Below are 22,943 nucleotides of genomic sequence, written 5' to 3'. Positions count from 1 at the left end.
CACACCCCACATACACACACACCCCACACTCCACACACCCCACACCCTCACACCCCCCCACACACACCCTACACGCTCACACACCCCACACGCTCACACACCCCACACGCTCACAACCTCCCACATATTCACACACCTCACATACACATACCTCACACTCCACACACCCCACACACTCACACACCCCCACACTCACACCCCCCACAATCACATCCCCCACACACACTCACACACCCCACACACTGTCATACACACTCCCCACGCTCACATATACCCCACACACTCACACACCCCCACACACTCTCATACACACTCCCCACACTCACACACACCCCACATACCCCACACGCTCACACACACCCCACACACTCACGCACTCATAGTCGCTCACATACATTTTTACATGCACATGCATTCACAGACATATTAAAGCACACATACACAAACACATTCACCCGCACACATCTCTGTTCAAAAGAAACTATTTGAGAATGTTTAAAATTACTGCACGTTTACTTTTGCATGAGTCCCCACGGGTTGTGAGTGCTAAAGATGCGCTGAAAAGTAACTCTAGCCTGAGAGATGTTACTCGTCACCCAGGAAAAGTCGGTTCCACTCCATCAGCCTTGCACCAGCTCCGCTCCTCGTTCTCTTTCCTTCCTCCTGTTCCCAGTTTTTCCGCACATCTCACTTGCTGCCAGCGGCCCCCACCCCGACTCGTCCTATAGAAACCTGACCCGTAGCACTCTTCAGTGAATGCCATCGGACACACAAGCCTGGTTATTGGTCCAGGTGTGAAGCTGCCGCTTTGCCAGAGGACGAGGAGATTTTCATCAGGAAGTGAGGGTGAGTCAGTTAACTGGTGCTTCCTTCATCACTGAAGAGTAATTACTCGCATTTGCTTTTTCTCTCACCAAATCTGCGTTCTGATTAGTCATTTCAGCCATCTCACTTAGGTCCCAGCATGTAAACAGAAAAAGGCGGAGGCTACCATTGGAATGCTGACCCGCTATGGGTCTGCCTCTCTTACCTGGGCCAACCGACCAAGTCAACCACCTCACATTCATTCCAACCCAAGGAAGGGGATGAGATAAATACTTCAGACTGCACCCTCCACCTGAGCTGTATGTATAGAAATTAAGAAAACCAAGGAACAAACAAGAGTCAGTGACTTCAGCATTTGGGTCTACCAGTAAGACAAAATTAGTGGGGTGTAGGTGGAACACGTCTATACATGGGGGAACGTCTTATCATAAAAAAGGATATTTGGAAAATGATTGATGTGTGTGTGTGTGTGTGTGTGTGTGTGTGTGTGTATGCGTGTGTGTATGTGTATGTGTGTGTGTTTAGAGATCAGAAGATCCCCTTGGGGCTAGAGGTAATGCATATTGCCAACAACTGAATAACTGGGTTAGACACTCTAAATAAGTATGTAATTTATTCTAGAAAGGAAATATCCTCCAAAAACATATTAAGGGGGATTAACTCAGTTAAGACAAAGGAGTGGGCTTTCCAACTCTTTGTCTAAGTTCTCCTCAGCTCACTTAAGGAAGAATGACAGTTTATCCCCTACAAATACTCTGTGAGCCAGTAAGAGGAAAGGACAGCTGAGCTTCAGGGAGTGTAAGCTCCATTTGCAAAACAAAGCATAGCAAATAACTGAAACTATGCCACATAGTGAAAGGAAAACTGTTGCCCTTCTAGCCCCTGATATTTCATGCACACTTGCCTTCCCAGGCCTTACTACATTCCTTATCAGTATCCCACAGCCTTGTCTGTCAACAAGTCTCACGACTTGACATTACCAGGAACTGGTAAGACATGGAAACCTAGTTCTGCAGCGGTTCAGTGTAAGAGCTGACACGTCCATGTTCACATTGAGGGTACCCTCCTCAATGGCTAAATTACACATCTGGGACAAGGGCACCTCAAAATCATCAAGATGTCCCCTTAATTGAGCTCCTTCCATTCCTAACTTTTTGAAATCTGTATAAATGAAAAAAAATTACTCATGAGACAGTAGCAGCAAGAGTCTTAATCTCCTCTGATTGTTCCTTTCTTTTGGGGGAGGAAAAGAACCTCGAATCTCTTTCGGTGCATAACTGCTGGAAACTGAAATTATAAGCTCCCCTGAGGCACTCTGTCTGGGATTGTGCTGTAACTGGTAAATCCTATAAATGGATCAAGGGAATCGTTGTGACCGTGAAGTCCATCACTGTGATGATGATGCTGACTTCCAATCTCCCCACCCCTCCACTCCTGTCCAATTCCCCATCCACAGCAGAACTAAGGAAGGCTCTCTGCAATGGCTTGCAAATTCTCCTAGAAGTCCAACACAAGATTCAAACAAATGAGGAAGGTCATCAGAGTCTCCAGAATTTTGTGCAATTTCTGCTTGAATGGGACCAGCAGGAAGTTCTGAAAGACAATTGCAGGTTTGGAAAATGGTATGAGAATGTAGGAAAGAGAAACTAGTGGGGTGGTAAACACAAGACTGGGCACACGGTGCTTCAGAATGACAGTAGGAGTCAGTAGGGGTGGAAGACACCAAGAAAACAATGCCTTCCAGACAAAAGATGGATGCACGTATGAACTCACAGAGCCTGTGGCAGCACACACAGGGCCTTCCAGGATCCAGGCCAGATGAGCTCTCGGTGTTGAGAGGGGAAGTAGATATGAGCTCCCATCCATAACCCAGAATCTATCTCCAATTGACAACAGTTCACGAAAAAAAATTACTTTTCTCCAATGGCATATCACTGCTTATACAAACCCATCTTGGGAAGGCCCCGTTCCCAGCAGTGGATGGTCAGCACATAACACACTCAATAATGCTTTCGGAGAATTTTTTTTTAGTCTCATAACACTTTGTTTGGATTTTTTTTTTAACTTACTAGTCCTTTGCTTGTATTTTTTTTTCCACAAAGAAAAGGAAAAACCCAATCTGCATTATGTAGAAAACAGCCTACAGTAAGTATACAGGGTAGAATGTGGATGTCATCTAAGTAGAGCCACAACCAATAATTAGTAGTCATCACATTGCAAGGATTGTTAGGCTTAATTGGGTTTATCTTGTCAACCTTCTATTAGAATTTCAGTCTCAAGTCTAATAAATATTGTCCTAGTCTTTTTCTCCTTATTATGCCTAGAAGTTAATGTATTGTAAGAAAAAAAAAAAACTAATTAAAACTACATGTGCAGATCTAATCTACATGGGAAGTAGAAAAAGTCAAGATCTCCTGAGTAAATCGGGAACATGGGGACCTTGGGAGAGGGTTGAAGGGGAGGGGAGAGGCAGGGAGGGGAGCAGAAAAAAAATGTAGAGCTCAATAAAAAGTGGCTGACGGTGGAGGAGGACTGAGAAACCAAGGACAATGGCAATGAACATGAACTCTACAGCATGGACGGGCTCACTGTGAGCCTTGTCAGTTTGGTTGCTCACCTTCCTGGACTTAGGGGGAGCTGGGAGGACCTTGGACTTAACATAGTGAAGGGAACCCTGATGGCTCTTTGTCTTTGGAGAGGGGTGGAGTGGGGGTATGGGTGGAAGGGAGGGGAGGGAAGGGGGAGGAGGAGGGGAAGAGATGGAAATCTTTAATAAAAAAATGAGAAAAAAAATCAATAAAAAGAAAACTACATGTGCACATTGAAAAAGAAAGGAAGGAAGAAAAAGAAAGAAAGAGAGAGGAAGAGAGAATGAAAGAGAGAGAGAGAAGCGGAGGAGAGAGGAAGAAAAGACGGAGGCTGTGATAAAGTCGATGCTCTTGACTGTTTTCCCACGGTCGGGCTAATTCTCTGACAGTACCACCTCCCATCTGAGGACCTGTCAGCAGGCTGCTGCTTCTCTGAAACAATTCCATTCACTCACCCCACCCTATTTTGCTTGTCATCATCGGAAAAGCATAATTATCAACCAAAGGCAAACCCAGCAAGATGTTTCATAATTAGCATCACCTAGATTATATCAAGTTTCAGCGCATTTCTCTGAAGAAAGTTTAAGCTTGTCCTTGGCTTTGCCAGTCTTAGATGTGTCAAGAAATCAGAGTCCTGAGCTCATGAGACAGTAGCAGCAAGAGTCTTAATCTCCTCTCATTGTTCCTTTCTTTTGGGGGAGGAAAAGAACCTCGAATTTCTTTCGGTGCATAACTGCTGGAAACTGAAATTATAAGCTCCCCTGAGGCACTCTGTCAGGGATTGTGCTGTAACTGGTAAATCCTATAAATGGATCAAGGGAATCGTTGTGACCGTGAAGTCCATCACTGTGATGATGATGCTGACTTCCAATCTCTCCACTCCTCCACTCCTGTCCAATCCCCCATCCACAGCAGTTACCTACCGCTGGGAGCATCCTAAGCATTCCAAGACCATTGGCAGGAAATCAGTTTTCACCAAGCTGACCCTTTACTTGTGTCTGAATTTCCCCCAAGAGCAAAATGTTGATTACATAATGACAGGGACACTCCATTGTGATATACGAGTCAAAACTTTATACAAATAGGTTTTCTAGCCAACAAGAATATAATAAATTATAGAGGGTTAAAAAAATTTCCATTTGTGCACAGGCAACATCTGGGCCCAGTTTGTATCAATGTGAATCAAACTTGTTCTGACAGGGAAAAGTCTCACAAAGATAAGCAGAGGTTAGAGTGTCAGGCTGACCCTCGGAGCTGGGGAGGAATGGATAAGACAAAGAGCTCTGGGACTCGAGTTAAAAGCTGTCAAAATTACAGAAGGATAAGAGATAGCCAGGCTCAACTGTGGAGCTCAGTTGTGGGCTGCAGAGCCACTCTCCAGACAGGGACCTGTGTAGACTCTCACCTCTGAGAATGAAAACATCCTACATCATTGGCCTCTGCCACACGGCTGATGGGATAAGGCTCTCTTCACCCTTGGCATGTACCACCCTGGGATTAAAAGGCTTTGGACCTTAAACCTGCTGAGCTCTTGCCCCGCCCGCAGTGTAGCCCTTACTACCCGCTAAGAGCTTTGAGTCTTCGTCATTCAGTCATCTCAGAAAAAATAACAGTGCCTCACTTACATACCTTCACTGACCACTATTCAGAACATATTCTGTAGTTGAATAATAGCTGACTGTAGCTCGCTGTAATTCAATGCAGAGCTAGCAAACAGAAGAAAATCTATTTGTTTCAACAGTATCAGATATCAAAGATGAATTGTTCCTGGGGAGCGAAAGCAAAGATCAACACAGACAACACAGAGTCTAGCAGCCTCTGGTTTGTTATGTACAAAATGTTACACTCAAGTCAATTATTTGACTTAACCAAGCATGGAAATACTCCTCCGTGGGGCAGCTCGGCATAGTGACCTTACTTTTAAATACAATTGTTTTACAGTTTTGAGGTGCCAGATATTGTAGATTATTGGAGTTTTTAATTCTTATAAGTATTTTTCAGCTCTATCTGGAATAATGCTAAGTGACTGGAAACACACTTTTGGAGAAAGTGCTACTTTACAATTTGTTGGCACTGATACTGGTACCAGTAATTCCCCACTACCCAAGAAGATTTTCCAAACTAGTCTACCCCATGCCTCATGGATTAGGGGCTTTCTAGTATGACTAGGATGGGCAACCTCCCTAGCCTTGTCTGAGTGCCAAGCTCATTTCTCATTTCCCTTTGATGTTGCTATCACTAAATGATTAAAATTAACTAATATGTGATGAAAAAAATTATTCCTCAGAGGCCCAGAGATAGGGAAGTCTGGGAGCACAGCACGGAAAGTTGTTCCAGAGGATGAGAGACTTCGTGCTTCCTCAGAATGAACAGAGGACCTATCATAGGCAGACAGCAAGCTAGCTAGTACAACCTCTCCCCTCCTTGAGAAGCCATTATTACCATTACAGAGGCTCTGGCCTCATGACCTCACCTCACCCCAATTATTTCCTACACTAAATACATACACATACAACACTGGGAATTAAGCTTCCACAATATGAATTTGTAGGGAATATATTTAAACAGTAACAGCCCTCAATCCTGGCATGTTGTTCCCCTTGGTTTCCTCAAAAGCTTTTGCTCACTAGTGCTGATTCCTTGTGGGGAATCTCCTGCAGTGATCTAAGGTCCCCCTTTCTCTCTACAGCTCTCTTCATTTCAAGTGATTGTTCTAACTCTTTCCCCCTTTGGTCTCCCCCAAGTTCTTCTTACCAATGCTTCAGCTCAGGACGTCTGAGCTCCACCTGTGTGACATCTTCTTACTTGCACTCTCTCCAGGTGACGCCCCCCCTCTCTGATTTTTTTAAAAAAGAAAACAATCTTTTTTTCATTATACATATCAATCCAAGTTCCCACTTCTTCCCCTCCTCTCATTCCCTTGACTTACCCTTCTACCTCACCCCTGCCCCCATCCATTCCACAGGGAGGATAAGAGAAATTACTTTGGGGAAGGTCCAAGACCCTCCCTACTATATCTAGGCTAAGCAAGGTATCCATCCAAAGAGAATAGGTTCCAAAAAAGCCAGCACATACAGTAGGGATAAATCCTAGTGCCACTGCCAGTGGCCCCCCAGTCTGCCCCAGCCATGCAGCTGTCAACCACATTCAGAGGGACTAGATTGGACCTATTCTTGCTCCTTCCCTGTCTGGCTGGAGTTCGTGAGCTCCCATTAGCTCAGGTAGACTGTTTCAGTGGGTGTACCCATCATGGTTTTAACTCCTTGGCATATATTCTCGCTCTTCCCACTTTTCACCTGGACTTTGGGAGCTCAGTCCAGTGCTCCAATGCAGGTCTCTGCCTCTTTTTCCATCAGTTGCTGGATGATGGTTGTATGGTGATACTAAAATATTCATCAGTCTGACTACAGGGCAAGGCCAGTTCGGGCACCTTCTCCTCTATTGCTTAGGGTCTTAGCTGGGGTCATCCTTGTGGATTCCTGGGAATTTCTCTACAGCCAGGTTTCTTGCTAGCCTCATAATGGCTCCATCAATCAAGATATCTCTCTCCTTGCTCTCATCTCTGTCTTCCCTCCATCTCAACCATCCCATTCCCTCAAGTTCTCCTTCCCCTTCCCCTTCTCCCCTCATCTTCTCTTTCTACTCTTCCTTCTCTCCCCACTCCCATATGCCCAGTTTTGTAGGTAATCTTGTCTATTTTGACTCTCCAGGTGGATCTATATATGTTTTTCTTAAAGTTCACCTTGTTCCTTAGCTTCTCTGGGATCATGAACTATAGGCTCAATATCCTTTGTTTATAGCTAGTATCCACTTGTGAGTGGGTTACCTCACTCAAGATAGTGTTTTCTAGTTCCATTTGCATGCAAATTCAAGATGTTATTGTTTTTTATTACTGAGTAGTACTCTAATATGCCATATTTTTTTATTCATTCTTTGGTTGGGGGCATCTAGGTTGTTTCCTGGTTCTGGCTATTACAAACAATGCTGCTATGAACATAGTTGAACAAATGTCTTTGTAGTATGATTGAACATCTTTTGGGCATATGCCCAAGAGTGGTGTTGTTGGATCCTGAGGCAGGTTGATTCCCAGTTTTCTGAGAAACCACCATACTGATTTCCAAAGTGGTTGTGCAAGTATGCATTCCATCTCTTAATCCTCTGACTTCTGGATTTTCTTCAGTACTCCATGGCCAGGATTATACAAGTCACTGACTTAAATATTTTATCTGATATTTTTAATTGTGTCAACCAAAGGTAAATCTAGCTATGTTACTTATCAACAGTAGTAGGAGAGTGCTTTAAAATTCAGCCCATTTTTCATCCAATACTAATAATATTGCATAGCAAAAAATGCTACTTTATCCATTTTCAAAGAATGGTCTGTCTTGAACTATCTACCTCAGAATCATTTATCAAAACCTGGATTTGTAGGGGAAAAAAAGCAAACTGACATATCCAGCTTCCAAACTATAAAAAGGTTTGCCACTGAATTGACAGTAAGTTAACAAAAGACAGAGGAATCATCTTCTGGGAGCCTAGAAATCCCTGGAGTAGACAACAGACCAAAATATAAAAATAAAAATAACATCACGGATATAGTCAGTTCAGCTTTCTAGAAGCCACAGCTCTCTGTGGCTCCATGAACCATTCTGGCTGTAGCTACCACCTTGGGATTTATTGCCACAGGCATTCAGAGTGTTGAGATAAAGTGAGAGTCCTAGCTGCTTCCATACAGAAGATTCTCTGGACAGCAAGCATCAAAGGCCAAAGCCAAACCAGACAGGAGACTGTTTGGTGAGAGATGTTTTTCCTCAGTTCTCTATTTAATCTCTCGACAACAGCAGTCATGATCCCTGCTAAGGAATCCTCAGCAATGGGAACAAGGGAACAGCAATAAACCACCATTATCTTATTCTCCAATCTTAGAGGCATTTGGTATGAACTCTCCATAGTCTTGTTTTGTTTTCTCATGAAAACAGTCTAAAAACACTTAGGAAGCATGAACAGACATCTTCACACTAAGGTGACCAGGGGATCATCAAGTTCTTCTTCTAAAGCTGAGTTGTTCAGATCTTTTCTGGGACTTGGTTTTCTGCCTCACATTTTGCTCATTCTGAAGTTAATGAAAGGTTCTCACTGCATGAGAGACAGTGATGGAAGCACTTGTCCATGCTTGATCTAATAGATGAAAGAGCAAATCAAAATGATTCTCACGTCCTCAATCATTGCTCAGTCTCTGTTTAAACCTAATTTTTGCCAACACCTTAACAGTCTTTATTAGCACTAGGGACACCTAGGGAACAAAGGGATGGAAGCTGGAAGAGGGTGAACACTACACACTTTAGACAAAGGAACCAATGGCCCTTGAGCTGGAACTGACTTAAAGCCTCCTCTCTGAGGACTAGATTTCATGAAACTAGAAGGCACCATGCAAGCTTCCAAAGAAGGGAAGCAACCAGTAGCCCTAGCCAGCTATGATGCCCATGGATGACAACAACAACCAGCAGGGTACAATAACCCTTACGGCGCAGTACTGGCACACATACCTTGGTAGTAATAGATAGCTCTTTAATTGGACTGAAGACCTGTTCAACAAGAGGGAAATAATGCTGCAAATGTTACTGGAAACATAGCCAACCACCCAGAGCTAATGAAGTCAGGGACCGTGAAGGAGAAGCTACAACAGCCACTTTATTAAATCAGCATGGTCCCTAACTGCATTCTAAAATATGTGTCCTTCTACCCACAGACATGTGCTGTCCTCATTCCCTCTCCCCCGCCCCATCAAGGCAACTTCTGTTTGCAACAGAAGGAGAACATTGAAGAAAACCGCAATCCATGAGAGGCAGGGTTGCAGAGCCCAGTCTCAATGGATACATCTACCAAACAACTCCTGCATCTCAGGCTCAGAAGAGGGGATGGAAAGATTGTAAGAGCCAGAGGAACAGGGAGTTAGCTGTCAGACTGTATTTTCTCGAAGTGCCTGAAGCTACACTCATCAAGTTTCAACAACTTGGCTGCCTAAGCACCAGCTGAGCAATGGTGACTACAAAGGCGTGGTGTTGTGAGCTGAGGATGGATCAGGAGGCCTCAGCCCCACACAAGGAATGCTGAGGGTGGAGAAAGCCTTCCCCAGGGAAGAACAAACCAACTCATTGTCCAAACCAAATGGTCGGCCCTGAAATTATATTCCTACAGGTAACTCTACACAGAATGGCCACGTTGTATTTATGTATTTAGAAGCACACAGGTAACAACAGTTAAAGCAAAAAGACGCCGTGAATTTGAAAGAGAGCGAGGTGGGGGTTATTTGTTTGAAGGAAATCAAGGGAGAAATGGTGTAATCATATTATAATCTCAAAAAAGAAAAGAAAAATTATAGATACAGAAACAAAACCAGATGAAGGACCTAGGCTTCTTAGGACAGGGTGAACATCTGGTTTTATTTCAAGTGAAATTCAAAGTCATGGGGTCTAAGAAGGAGAAAGGGTGTGTTTGATTTGTACTACTTGTTTGTCCGTTTGCGCATTCTGTCTGGATGCCTTGTGGTCTTTTCATGAAGCCAGTAGTGAAAGTGTCATTTAAATTGGTCTGTAGACCAGTCTGGTCTGCGAAAGAGTGTGTTGCTACCTTTGTGAAATACAGAAATTGAAAGGAAATGTATAGGAAGACTCTAAATATTTTTAAGTTATTTGAAATAAAAGAAAAATTTAAGCAGAATATTCCTTTTATTTTTAATTTTTACAAAGCAAAAATAGGCTGCAAGTACCTGAGAAACAAAATCCAATGGTCATTTACAGATACTCTGAGATCCACTGTAGTGATTCAGGCAAAGAGTGATGGATGTTTAACCAAAAGAAGTGGATCAGCCCCGCCCCCCCTTCCCCCCCCCCCCCCCCCCGCCAAATAATTATGTTACTATCCCGGGATCCCAGGACAAGAGAAAGGGATCTGGGCAATCAAGAGAAAGAGGCAGGTGTACCCAGGAATGCCTGGAATGCCTGTGCCCACACTGGATGTGAACTTAGCCACAACCTGGAAAGTGACAAGCAAAGAGAGAATTTAGTGTTTAAGAATAGTAATACAAGCCGGGCGGTCATGGCACACGCCTTTCTTTAATCCCAACACTTGGGAGGCAGAGGCAGGCAGATCAAGGCCAGCCTGGTCTATAAGAACTAGTTCCAGGATAGGCTCCAAAGCTACAGAGAAACCCTGTCTCAAAAAACCAAAAGAAAAAAAGGAGGAGGAGGAGGAGGAGGAGGAGGAGGAGGCGGCGGCGAAGGAGAAGGAGGAGGAGCAGCAGCAGCAGCAGCAGCAGCAGCAGCAGCAGCAGCAGCAGCAGCAGCAGCAGCAGCAGCAGCAGCAGCAGCAGAAGAAGAAGAAGAAGAAGAAGAAGAAGAAGAAGAAGAAGAAGAAGAAGAAGAAGAAGAAGAAGAAGAAGAAGAAGAAGAAGAAGAGGAAGAAGAAGAAGAGTATACTAGTTCTGGCACTGGAAATAGGCAACCCTGGGTTTAAATTCTCAATTCACTTTTGTATGATCTTGTAAATCTTACTCTTCTCTAGTTTCAGATACATCATCTTCAAAGTGAGGACCCGGTCTCTACCTTCTGAGGTGTTTGTTACAGTGATAGCTCATGCCTCTTTCTATGAAGAAAGAGCTTCATAGCAACACGGGCACACAACGGTCCAGTTCTGAAGCAAACGGAGTAGACAAAGCCCGACCCTACACACGACTTCATTATCTTTCCCATCAGGAACAGGGACAGACAAGCCCGCGTTTCTGAGGAGGAAATAAGTGAATTCAGTATTGACTCAGCCATGTGCTCCTCGGTGAGAACAGCTCATCTAAGAAGTCACGGATGCAGTAGGAGGAAAACAACCACCCTGCTTTGGGGCAGCTTGTCCATACGCAGGGCACAGCAAAATGGAGCTCAGGATTCAACACTAGGTTGATTAAGGAACTGGGTGAGTCTAACTTCCATGGTACCTGCTTAAAGGTAAGACACCACCAGGCCTCGAACCCTATTCCTCCATCTGCCCTCAACATCTTATTTCCCACCAACCTGACTTCCTTTATCTCCAAGTGGATGTGGTCATTTTTGATACCTCTTTTTCTTCTCCACTACTGGTTTTAATATTTAAATATTTATTACTTATTACATTAAAGTACACAGGAAATAAAAATGCCTGAGTGTACTCCATACTACCAAATCTCTCATCTTCTTATTTTAGCTTCTTATCTGTCTTTAACATATCTCTACATTCATTAGTATTATGCCTAGTTTGTAAATAGAGAATAAAAATCAAATAAATGGGAGAAAAACTCCTATTGCTGAAGATAGGTCTTCAAGTTAAAAGGATATATCAAGAGAAATTAAAGGGGAATGAAGTTAGGGAATTCATACATTCATACATACACATCCATAGCTACAAAATCAAAGTGGCATTTGCCATTTTAGTCTGTTTTCACTCAAAATTAAAATGTAATGAGTGTGAGAAATATCTTCTGAATTATGAAAACATAGTTACAGTCTGAGGGTCCTTGCTTAAATGCATGGGAACAGAAATGTTTCCGCTTTCCAAGGTTCTCAGACTTAGTAATACTTGTATGGATTTTATAGCATTTTTAATCAGAAAACCAGAAATCCAAAATACTGTGACATTTGAAATTTTTTGACCATCATGTGTGTACTTTAAATTTTTAGGATTTTGAACCAGGCATGGTGGCGCATGCCTGTAATCTCAGCATATAAGGGACTAAAAGAGAGAAGTTCATGAATGAGAGATCAACCTAGGCTATATAGTGAGATCCCGACTCAGACAAAGAAAAGGCTTCAGATTTTGCATTTACAGATTAGGAAATGTTCTGCCTGTAATCTCAATATTATAATATTTTAATTGACTTTTAACTTTAGAGGGATATTTAAGGTACTAATATGTTTTTAAAGGAATATATCTGAAATTGTAGAAACTTATAAACTTTGGATTTGATTCTTCTACTGAATTGAAATCAAATTAAATGTAATACTCATTTCAGAAAATGTATTTTCTGATAGACTCTGGGGGCAGAGATAGACAGCCTTTGCATAGAAGGAACAGTGTCATTTTGGCAACTGATTGTTGATTCAAATTAGAAATGGACCAGCTATACTTTCAAGTCACCAAGAATGAACAGGAAACTTCTGTACTACAAAGCAGTAAGTACGGCACTCAGGAAACCTCTGCAGCATGGAGTTCATGGGAGCACAGCATAAATCAGGGCTTCACCGAGTGAGTGCTCCTGGGAAGGAAGCTGCAGGATGAAAAGCGCCCTCTGTAAACATCCTAGAAGAGGTCTGATTTAATTTTGTTCATTTATTTGTTTAGCTAGGAGTGCCTATTGGCCTGATTCTAAGTGCTGGGAATAAAGGGTACCAGCCCACTGACAGGCTTTATGAGCTCCATTTGGAAACTCAACAGGGAAGCTGTGTTAATACCACAGTGCTAGTCTGTAGAACAGTCCAAAGAACGGCAGGATCTTTTGGAGGTAATGGGGAAAGGGTATTCAATCAAAAGAGACTGAAATCAGACGCTTTAACATTTTTACTAATCAAGTAGCACAAATTCCTTTCTGGAGATCAATTCTCACAGACATTATTTTTCTAAAAGCCCATTTTCTCTCTGCTAAAGGAATCATAAAATATTGTTAATATTTTTTCTAGAACCTGTGGGATTTCAGATATAATGGGGAAAGGTGCAGATAAAGTCACCTTGTTCCTTGTCAAGGAAAGTGACACCTTGTTCCAACTCATCACCTTTAAATTTTCTTTTTCTTAAGGAGAAAAGCCACAGAGGACAATCCTCTCTGCTCAGGACATCGTATCTGTCTGGGTCCCTTTTTCCATATTAGATCATCCATGGCTTTTAGAGAAACAGGCTGGTCCCAAGTGGTGATGGCTGGTTTGGGAGAAAGGCCTCATTATCTTCCAAGGTTTTCTTGAGACCTCTGAATGTCAAAGTCCATAGCAGGCTCTCTAAAGTCAAGGGCAACTTTACACCGGTGGTTCACAGGCTAACAACCTGAGAGAGGATGCAATGCAAACAAGCCCCATTAGGAAAGCTTCTCCTGATGCCAGTGTGACCTTAGGAAAAGGACATTCTTTCATCTGAGTAGCAACATTTGTTCTCTGTGACAAGATAACGCTCACAAAATTCTGTGCACCTCAACTGTCTGGTTGAGATGGGTATATTATATATTGTTGAGATCTTTGTTGAAGCAAAGTCAGAAGAGTGTAATGAAGTCCCGTTCATAACCTTTAACAAAGCTGAGAAGAGACTTCTTAGCGAAGGTCTGCAAGGAGAAGACCCAACTATGAAGAGGAGGCTGTGTGTTGGCTACTCAGCTTTCTGCCTCTGCCCTGCTGGGTGTGCTAGCACACACCTGTACTCCCAGGGAAGCACAATTCATAAAAACTCAGAGACAGATATTGGGGTTCAACCTGAAGATCCAAAAAAACAAAGCAGCCAGTCACTGGACTTGACCTCAGTCCAAAAACAGTTATCCTGCCTCCCTATAGGAATCTCAGAATGAGACTGTGTCTGGGAGCTGTCTCCTCCCATTTTATAATTCTCTCTAGTTCTAGGATTAAGGGTGGGCACCACTACTGCTTGGTTTCTGTGGCAAGCTAGTGTGGCTACTGGGATTAAAGGTGTGTGTCAGTGTTGCCTGGTCTGTAAGGCTGGCCACTGTGGCTGTTTGACTTTTCTGATCCTCAGGCAAGCTTTATTTATTAAAATACAAATGAAATGCCACCACAGCACAGAGTGCACACTTGTTAACACACCTGTAAAAACTGAAGCTGAGGCAGTGGCTTTAAGCTCACAATTAGCTCTGTTGATTTGTGTCTTTGATGATGCAGTACACACGGCAACAGCATTTAGAGGAAAGCATCTATTTATCTCGTCTGGGTGCAGAAGAAGAGAGATCGGGGCCCCAGTAACTTGCTTCAAACGCATGTTAATATTTATTCAATCTCAGTATTTGTTTCATTTTGTTTACTAACTCACTAATTGACAAATAGGCATGGCAGGGAGAGTCTGGTGAAAAGAAAAGCATATGTAGGTCCCAGTTGCTGTTTATTACTTGTAATATACTCTTATGAAGCTCTGGGGGCTGATCTAAAGCCCCCAAAGAACAGGTGCTTCTGTATCCAAAGATTTAAAAACACATCAGGACATGTTTTCATGAAGATAATAATCTGATTGACACTGGCTGACATTTATTGTCTATTTTAAATCCAGATACCACAGTGAGTTCAGTTCAGACAACACAAGAAAACAGATGTTTGGCTGCAATGAAATCCACTTAATATGCAACACAGTGTCTCCAGTCACCAAGAGGTATGGAACATACTTCCCAGACAGAATCCTGTTGCCATTCTGGTCTCTCCGGGCAAATTTTTTCAGTTCCTCCCTCACTCCAGGGATGTCATTGTCTGGTTGACTCTGACAATCACACACTAGAACAATGAAGCCTGGCATGATGAGAGCCTGTGACACCAGGACTTGGGAAGATCCTCGGCAGGAGGATCACACATTTGAAGCTAACGCTACACGGCGAAAGACTGCAACTAAGAAAGGAAGGCTAAGTGGGGAACAAGAAAGAGAATAAAACAAACGGGGAGGAGGAAGAGCCAGTTTCTCAAATACCCAAGACTGTGTTGCCTAATGGTTAAAGCTTGAAGGTTTTTGTGCTAGACTTAGTCTATGACTGTCACTTGTTCACTATGAATTGTGGGCAAGTATACAATCCATCTGTGCCTCCTCAATAGTAAAAGCGAGGTTCTATGGGTTGGTAGCCCTCAGAAGGTTTCTGTGAGGGCGCCATGAGCTGAACACCAGAGCACTTGCCAAATGTTAAGTGGTCAAAAATAGCACCTGTGGACAACAGACTATTCCAAAGTCGGTAGGTGATGAGTATAATACCACTTACAGGACCCGGAAGATCATTTCATACATCATATTCCAGAGTCATACTGATTCAGTGTCTTGGCTGAGGTCAGCAGCCACACCAGAACCCAGCTCTCTGTCTGTGTAAATGGGACAAAGCACAAGAACTCAAACCTGGCTTTTCACTTAAGTGCATGTGATAAAACATATCTACCTCAGTAATTGTAATGTTTAAACTTCTAAATATTAGCATAGAATGGATGATTTTATTAGCAGGGTGTTAAAGATCTCTTTTGTACACATGGGATCTATATGAGAACAGGGCAGGGTTCCAAGCATCACACTCCTGTCAAAGACTGCCAAGTAGCCCTTGTTAATGAAAACTAGCCTGGGTAATGTCCCCGGGTACCAGACCACTAGAACAGAGCTGGAAGACATCACTGCATATGTTCACACTGCCAGATGCTGGTGGGCCATCCAGTCCTGCCCACCCCAGCTGCAGGAAGAGAGCATGTTGGACAAGCGGTGGAGACCCCAGAAATGAGCCATTTCACAAACCCTCCACTTGGCAACTGGTGTCAGCTCAGCTTACCGTACCGATCTACTTCACAAACTCTGCCTGACAGCCCAACCCCTACCATGGTGCTTTCCCTGTCAACAGAAAGCTTACGCCAGCACCACCCCACACCCGCCCAATGCCCCAGGATGGCTCCACACTTCCCAGCCAGCTTCTCCCTTTGCTCCTAGATTCTGTCACAGCTCTGTGTCTCTTAGCACCACCACGCCTAAAGCAAACTGTCAAAATCCCTTCCTAGTAATGACAGCCTTTCGGTGACACCAACCTGCATTCAGATGCCCTTTCCTACCATCGGCTCTCCAGACCCTTTCTAAGGCCTCCACCAGTCCGTCTTTGCTGTCCATTTATGATGCTTTCTCTTTTACAGACTTATGTTGAGCCTGGCTAGCAAGTGGTCAGAACCGGATAAGCCCTAGTTTCTCAAGAAGTCGGAATGGCACAGAAGAAATCCATGTATAGAAGCTAGTAAGGAGGATAATAAAGAATGAAAACAGAGCAAAGACACACGATATGCCAGGCTGGCCTAACAGTTAGCATATTTTAACTCAGTCTTCTAGACACCACCAATATGCAATGACTTTATTATCGACACATTACGAAGGATAACACTGGGGACCAGGTGGGCTGTTTCCTCCTAGGTCATACTTTGAAGCTGTGAACTGATATTCGTTATCTCTTATTGCCTGTTTATAATAATGTCCTTCTAACCCTGCATACCTACGTCTACTTTAATTGTTCTTCTTTGGTGGATCAAAACATACCCTACAATTTTTGTATCAAATCCTCACCCACTGCTTTAAAAGCCAGAAATTAAAGATTGATTTGAGTCAGATCTCCCCCCCCCCCCAAGAGTAAACAGCATGCAACATAACGTTGAAGTTCAAAACATCCCTGGGATGCAGGAAATCGTAGAAGGCAGACGGAAAGGGCCTTGGGCCACTCATAGCTCAGCATTTTCCAGCACCTCACTTCTAAATCCTGACATATGAACTAGAATCGTCTGTAAGTACGCATGTGTAACAACCACTGTGGATATTAGTTTGATAGAATTACAGGTTAAATAAGTAATTATAAGATCACAGACACACAAAGTGGTCCATCACATGTTTAATTATTTTGTTAATAACCATAAAGGAATTTAGGTTTCCCTCTTTGAAAAATGACGTTTGCAATTTCAACTACATTCCAATTTAAATGAAAGATCCAGTAAGTCCTTTATATGATTCAAGTTTTAAATGATTTGTCAACAGTTATACTAATTCTGAATACATCAGCGTTTTCTCAGTCTTCCATCAAAATAGTCAGGGAGGTTAGTTATCATTTGAAAATGTACAGAGTTGTACTGGAACAGGAGGAGAAGGAAGGACTTACCTTTGGGATGAAGAAAGGTTTGCCACAAAACGCCAGTCAAACTTCTGTTCCCAAGTCTCATACGAGCACCACCCTCATAAATGTTAAATAGCAAACAAACGAAAACGTCCACAAAACAAAGAAAGGAGCCCGATGCTCCCGCAGTTTTTCCCCTGCGTGAGACAGTTTTCTCCCCTTACCAAAAGAGGTCCGGAAGAAGGGCAAAAGCACAGGCTAGAGATCTCAGCAGGACAAGGATGATGTCCCCGGTCTTCAGAACTTACCCAGCTTGGTCCGTTCTCTCAGCACCCTACTTTCCCCACTGTGACAGTTAGGATCAGACAGCGGCTGGGTTTTTGTTGCTGTTGCTGTTCTTTGGATCGCAAAGCCCCATGAAAGTTAAACAGTGTTGAATGTGATGTGGCCTCGCCTAGCATGGGGAGTGGGGGTAGCGGGAATAAAAAGGTTCAAGCTTGGATTGCCGATTGCTTCTTGGGAAAAAATAAATAAGTAGCAAGTGGCTAGCAGGAGGCGACGTGGGAGACGTGCCTTGCGGATGGCAGGCCGGGAAGGGGCCCACAAACTTTCTCAGCACAGCTGTCCAGATGCGCTTCATCTGTTTTCCTGGCGGGGCACTGGCTTGGGCTGCGATTGGCTGCCAAGTCTCCTCCCTGGTCGCCGATTGGTGGAGCAGCCCGCCACTCCTGCGGGCTCTGTCTGCCTCCGCCCACTGGGCCACTCGCATCCTAGAGAGGAACCTAGCTGGGCGCGCTGTGCAGTCGCTGATGTGGCATTGCGTGGCAGCGGGGTCTGGGGAGGGGCAGAGGAGAGGTCGCTAGAACTCGGAATTTGCCTCTGTCCTCACCCCTTGACATCAGGCCTTGTAAGTACTACGTTTAAACTAGGTGATCGCTGTCGTTTTGGGCGACCAGCAAGGCCAGCATCAGTAGTTTAAACCACAGGCATTCCCAGCTGGAAGGGGTTGGAGATGCGCGCTGCCCACGCCTCCAATAGGGCGGTCCAGGCCCTCCTCGAGGCTTTCATAATCTACACTTTCTCAGGGGAGAGAAAAATAGATGTCAGTAGTACACTGTTTGGGGACAGTATTCTAGTGACGGAATTGTGAACTTTTTAAGGAAATCCGAAATCATGAGAAATGTGTTCGTTTCTGTGGAAAAATCCTGGGTGGGAGCTTGAAGGGGTGCTTGGGGCTCATTTATGGTTGAGGTGGCTAGTACCTGAGAAGTGAGAACTCCACGGACGTTTTGATTTGGTGGAAGGGGTGGGGAACAGAAGAGATTTGCAATCAGCAGCCACTGGAATGTGGATGTTGACAGAAACTTGATCTCTGAAATAAGAAGTCAAGGACTTCACTCAATGGGCTGAACTGCAGGCCCTGTGCCAGGCCGCTTTTACCTGCGTTGTTTGGAATTTTCACACCCACCTTATAGAGTAGATATCATCTCCATTGTCAGATAAGACCAAAGCTCACACCTTATCCCAGCATGCCAAGGACATCTCTAGACAATGTGTGCTGCATTACTTCACTAGAGTATGTGAACGCGTGTGTCATGTGTCATCAATGTGAAGATGAGGATTTCTTGTGAATGCCTTGTTTTTCTGTGTCTAAAGTTTTTGCTACAACGATTATATTCAGTGGGTTCCTGTGTTCACTATCTACTTTTGCACCGTAAAGTCGATACTTGAGGCAGCACACACATATTATTGCACAGTTCTGGAAGACACAAGTCCAGGCTTGACTGGATCATCTTCTTTGGGTCTCACAAGAATGCAGATTCAGGTCTGGTGGTGGTGGCGCATGCTTTTAATCCCAGCACTCCGGAGTTAGAGCCAGGTGGCTCTCTGTGAGTTTGAGGCCAGCCTGGTCTACAAGAACTAGTTCCAGGATAGACAGACAACAAAGCTATACTGAGAAACCCTGTCTCAAAACAAAACAAAGCAAAACAAAAGATTGCAAATTCAGGCAACTGCTGGCTTCATTTTCATATGCGGGTTCCAGGAATGCCGTGGGGGTGGGGACAGACTCTCTGGAAGATTCCCAGCACTTCATCCCTGTAACAGCAAAAGAAACCCACAAAGGAACAGTCCTTGAATGTGGCTGTATGACGTCATTTGTGTCTTATGATAGCTTTCTGAATCATTTGTAACCAGTCATTAGTTCACCTTCTATGGTGGAAAGCCAATTGTAATCATGGATGAATTAGATTTTTATAAATTACCATCTCCAGGCATCAGATTTATTGACTACCAGGACAGGCTCCTTAAGATAAAAGGATAACTTCTGCTTGCAGGAATGTAGATTTTAGTTTACCCACAGCTGTGCATAACCAACACTCTTGGACTTATACATAGGCTAGCACGGAGAGTCTGAAGGGCTGGCAGTAGAAGGTAGCCTCACTAAAAATCTCAGCATTCCAGAGAACATATCATGGTAAGGCTGTAAGTTTTATTTTTGATCCATCATCTCAGACTTGAAGCTGCGATACCTTTCTTTTATCTGAATCTAGAATGTCCCCCAAAGGACATATTAAAGCCTGAGAAAGTGGAACCATTGAAGGAAAGACCTGATAGAAAGAACTCAGACCACTGGGGAGCGTGATCTTCAAGGACACATTGGGCCCTGGCCCCCTTTCTTCTCCCTCCCCCCTCTCTTCCCCTCCCTCTCCCTTTCCCTCTCCATCCCCCCCATCTCTCTCTCTCTCTCTCTCTCTCTCTCTCTCTCTCTCTCTCTCCCTCTCCCTCTCCCTCTCCCTCTCCCTCTCCCTCTCCCTCTCCCTCTCCCTCTATCTCTCTCCTTTCTAGACACGAACAGACTTCCTCTACCATGTATTTCAGTTGTGATATTCTGCCTCATCACAGGTCCAAATGTGACTGGGTCAAACACCCATGGGCTGAAATCTCTGAAACTATGAGCCAAGTAAATGTTTCCTGTTTTAAATTGTTTATTTTGTCATGGCGGAAGGAATGCTGGCTACAGAGAAAGTAACTAAAAATGCAAGCAGAAAGAGATATATATGGGGGACTTGGTAAACTTACTGTTTGCTCCTTCAGTAACCAAGGATGAGTGAGAGAAGGGGAAGTCTAGAAAAAAACTATTTTATACTCCATTTCATAACCACATCACTGCAGCCAAACATTAGCAAACACAGCAAAAAACTGTGGCCCACTGATGTTCACACATCAGCAAAGGCCAGTGGGCATCCTGCTGTTTGCCCTTTCCAGTCTATGACGAGGTAAAGATGACCAAACTCCTTTAACAAAACAACAGGAAGTATAATGCAGTGATAGGTAAAGAGAATCACACAGAACAAAGTGGGGTTTTTCCAGTGATGCAAGTCCTGTTCTGTACCTGAAAACCAATCAGCATAACCCTGCTATAGGTCATAAAGTATCCATGTGTGTAGACAAGCACTTAGCAAAATACAGCACCATAAAAACTCCAGAGAAGTGGGAAGAAAATAGGAACTTTTAATCTTTGATAAGAGGCACATACCAGAAAGCTCTTCATGTTTAATGTTTGATACATGCTTTATGATTACATTTAAGTAACATTTTTTTCAGTAACAAAATTGAGAGACAGAGCAGACAAGTGGTTGTTCAGGTTTAAGGAAGGCATGGGGTGGGAAGGAAGTGGATGTGGTTATAAAATGGCATTGTATGAAGTTTTGTGGTACTGGAAACATTCTGTCTCTTGGCTAGGAAACAACATGGTGCACCATAATAAAGCTGAAGAGGGTAATAGATCCACAAATCTCTTCAGTTTGTTCCTGCTGACTCCCTGTGCACCTACAACTACTTCAAAAAAAAAAAAAAAAAACTTAGCTGGGCGGTGGTGGTGCATGCCTTTAGTCCCAGCACTTGGGAGGCAGAGGCAGGTTAATCTCTGTGAGTTTGAGGCCAGCCTGGTCTACAAGACAAGCCTAGTTCCAGGACAGGCTCCAAAAGCTACAGAGAAACCCTATCTCAAAAACAAAAACAAGCAAACAAACAAAAAAGCAAAAATAAAAAAAAATTAAGAAAGTTTCTGAATCTCTCCCTCACCTCCTTCGAGGTCACATTTCTCTGTACAGCAGTTGGTCCCTAATGAAGCCTTCTCCAGAATGAAATCCTCTTTCTGCTGCTCCTGAGTAATGTCCTGGATGAAAGAGGATGAAGATGGTTATTTTTTTAATTGGAAGTTTGGGGTTCTGCCATGACCATTATGGAGCATGATGTTCATTATTCCTTTAATGGCAACACCAGGCCAACTGGATTCACCCTGTAGTCTGTAGTCTGACTTACTAAATTGACATGGTCTGAGATAATAAGCATAATTAACACTTGGCTGAGTGTTTTGCTCACTTAGTCTTTCCACAGGAGGTTGTGTGCACCCAAGAGGGTTCCTCCAGGATTTCTGTAGGTTTCATTGCAAAGTACTTGTCCTTCTTGTGCCTGAGCCTCTGGACAAAGACACAATGTGAATAATGAGTAAATGGAACCCAGATGAGGCTATGGACACCTTGATTTTGCTGTGGCAAAAGCAGACCAGAAACTGTCATGAACATAAGCAACACCTTTGATTTTGAAACATAGAGGAAGGAGGGCATTCATGATATTGTTTTTTTCTCTCTTAGAGTTATCCTGAAGCCTCCCCCATCCATTGAATATGCCTTGATGCTTTTCTCCCAAATTGCTGTAAGAACCTTATGTTCTGTCATCCCAATCGTATCCATTACAATTTAATAGCCATTCCCTTTAGCATTGCCAAGTCTGTCTAAAACATCAAACAGCAGGGATGGCATAGACTTCCCATAGGAAGCACGTGTTCACACCCTTGGATGTCTTTTTTACTTTTGTCAATCACACTTTGGTATAAACAATGCCCCTCAGCTAGTGACAGGGACAAACAGGGCAACTTGGACCAGCTACCCTGTAATCATTCTTCACCCAAACAAAGACCAGCCCCAAACCTTGTTACTTAACTGGAACCCCAACTTACTAATTAGTGAGTCAGCACGCCACACAGGAAACACTGGCCTATGTACCTGACCACCCATTCTCTACTGATACAGGCTCCACCAGTGATTGTCAGCTGCACTGGCATTTCTAGTAACGCCCTGTATGTCCCCAGGGCTGTATTTCTATTTCTATTCTTTCTTTTTTTCTGTTTTAATTTATCTATCTATCTATTTATTCATCTGTTTATTTTTTTTCGAGACAGGGTTTCTCTATAGTTTTGGAGCCTGTCCTGGAACTAGCTCTTATAGACCAGGATGGCCTCAAACTCACGGAGATCTGCCTGCCTCTGCCTCCCCAATGTTGGATTAAAGGTGTGTGCCACCACCGCCCAGCTAAGGCCGTATTTCTCAAGTGGAACCAGGTACTAACTTCTCTTTCTCCCTAAAACACAGTGAGCACTACCTTAAAGGTGGTAATAAAAGTGCTTTAGCAAATACAACCATGCAACTTTGATTACTGAGATGATTTCTTTGGAAAAGAAAACTAAGGGCTGGAGAGATGGCACAGTGGGTAAGGCACTCACTCCCAAGTGTGATGCCGTGAATTTGATCTCCTTTGGTGGGACAAGGGAACTGACTCCCAGAAGTTGTCCTCTGACCTCCACATATGCATTTTGCGTGTGTAAACATATGCACTAAAAAAACCAAATAGACAAA

The 22,943-nt window shown here is 43.6% G+C and overlaps 1 protein-coding gene across 1 annotated transcript in view; it reads right to left on the bottom strand.

The window, feature by feature from the left end:
* The window catches only part of LOC119825324 (transmembrane protein 45A), a 72,081-nt gene extending 54,231 nt beyond the window's left edge, over positions 1–17,850 (bottom strand). The window contains exon 1 of the mRNA XM_038346133.1: positions 17,553–17,850. The gene's annotated coding sequence lies outside the window, so the exon portion shown is untranslated. The remainder of the gene's footprint in view (positions 1–17,552) is intronic.
* Between the last annotated feature and the right edge of the window lie 5,093 nt (positions 17,851–22,943).

Source organism: Arvicola amphibius, chromosome 10 (assembly GCF_903992535.2).
Source record: "Arvicola amphibius chromosome 10, mArvAmp1.2, whole genome shotgun sequence".
In the NCBI taxonomy this organism is placed as follows: Eukaryota; Metazoa; Chordata; class Mammalia; order Rodentia; family Cricetidae; genus Arvicola; species Arvicola amphibius.
Note: the sequence above shows the minus strand (reverse complement) of the source record. Positions and strands in the feature narration are given on the sequence as shown.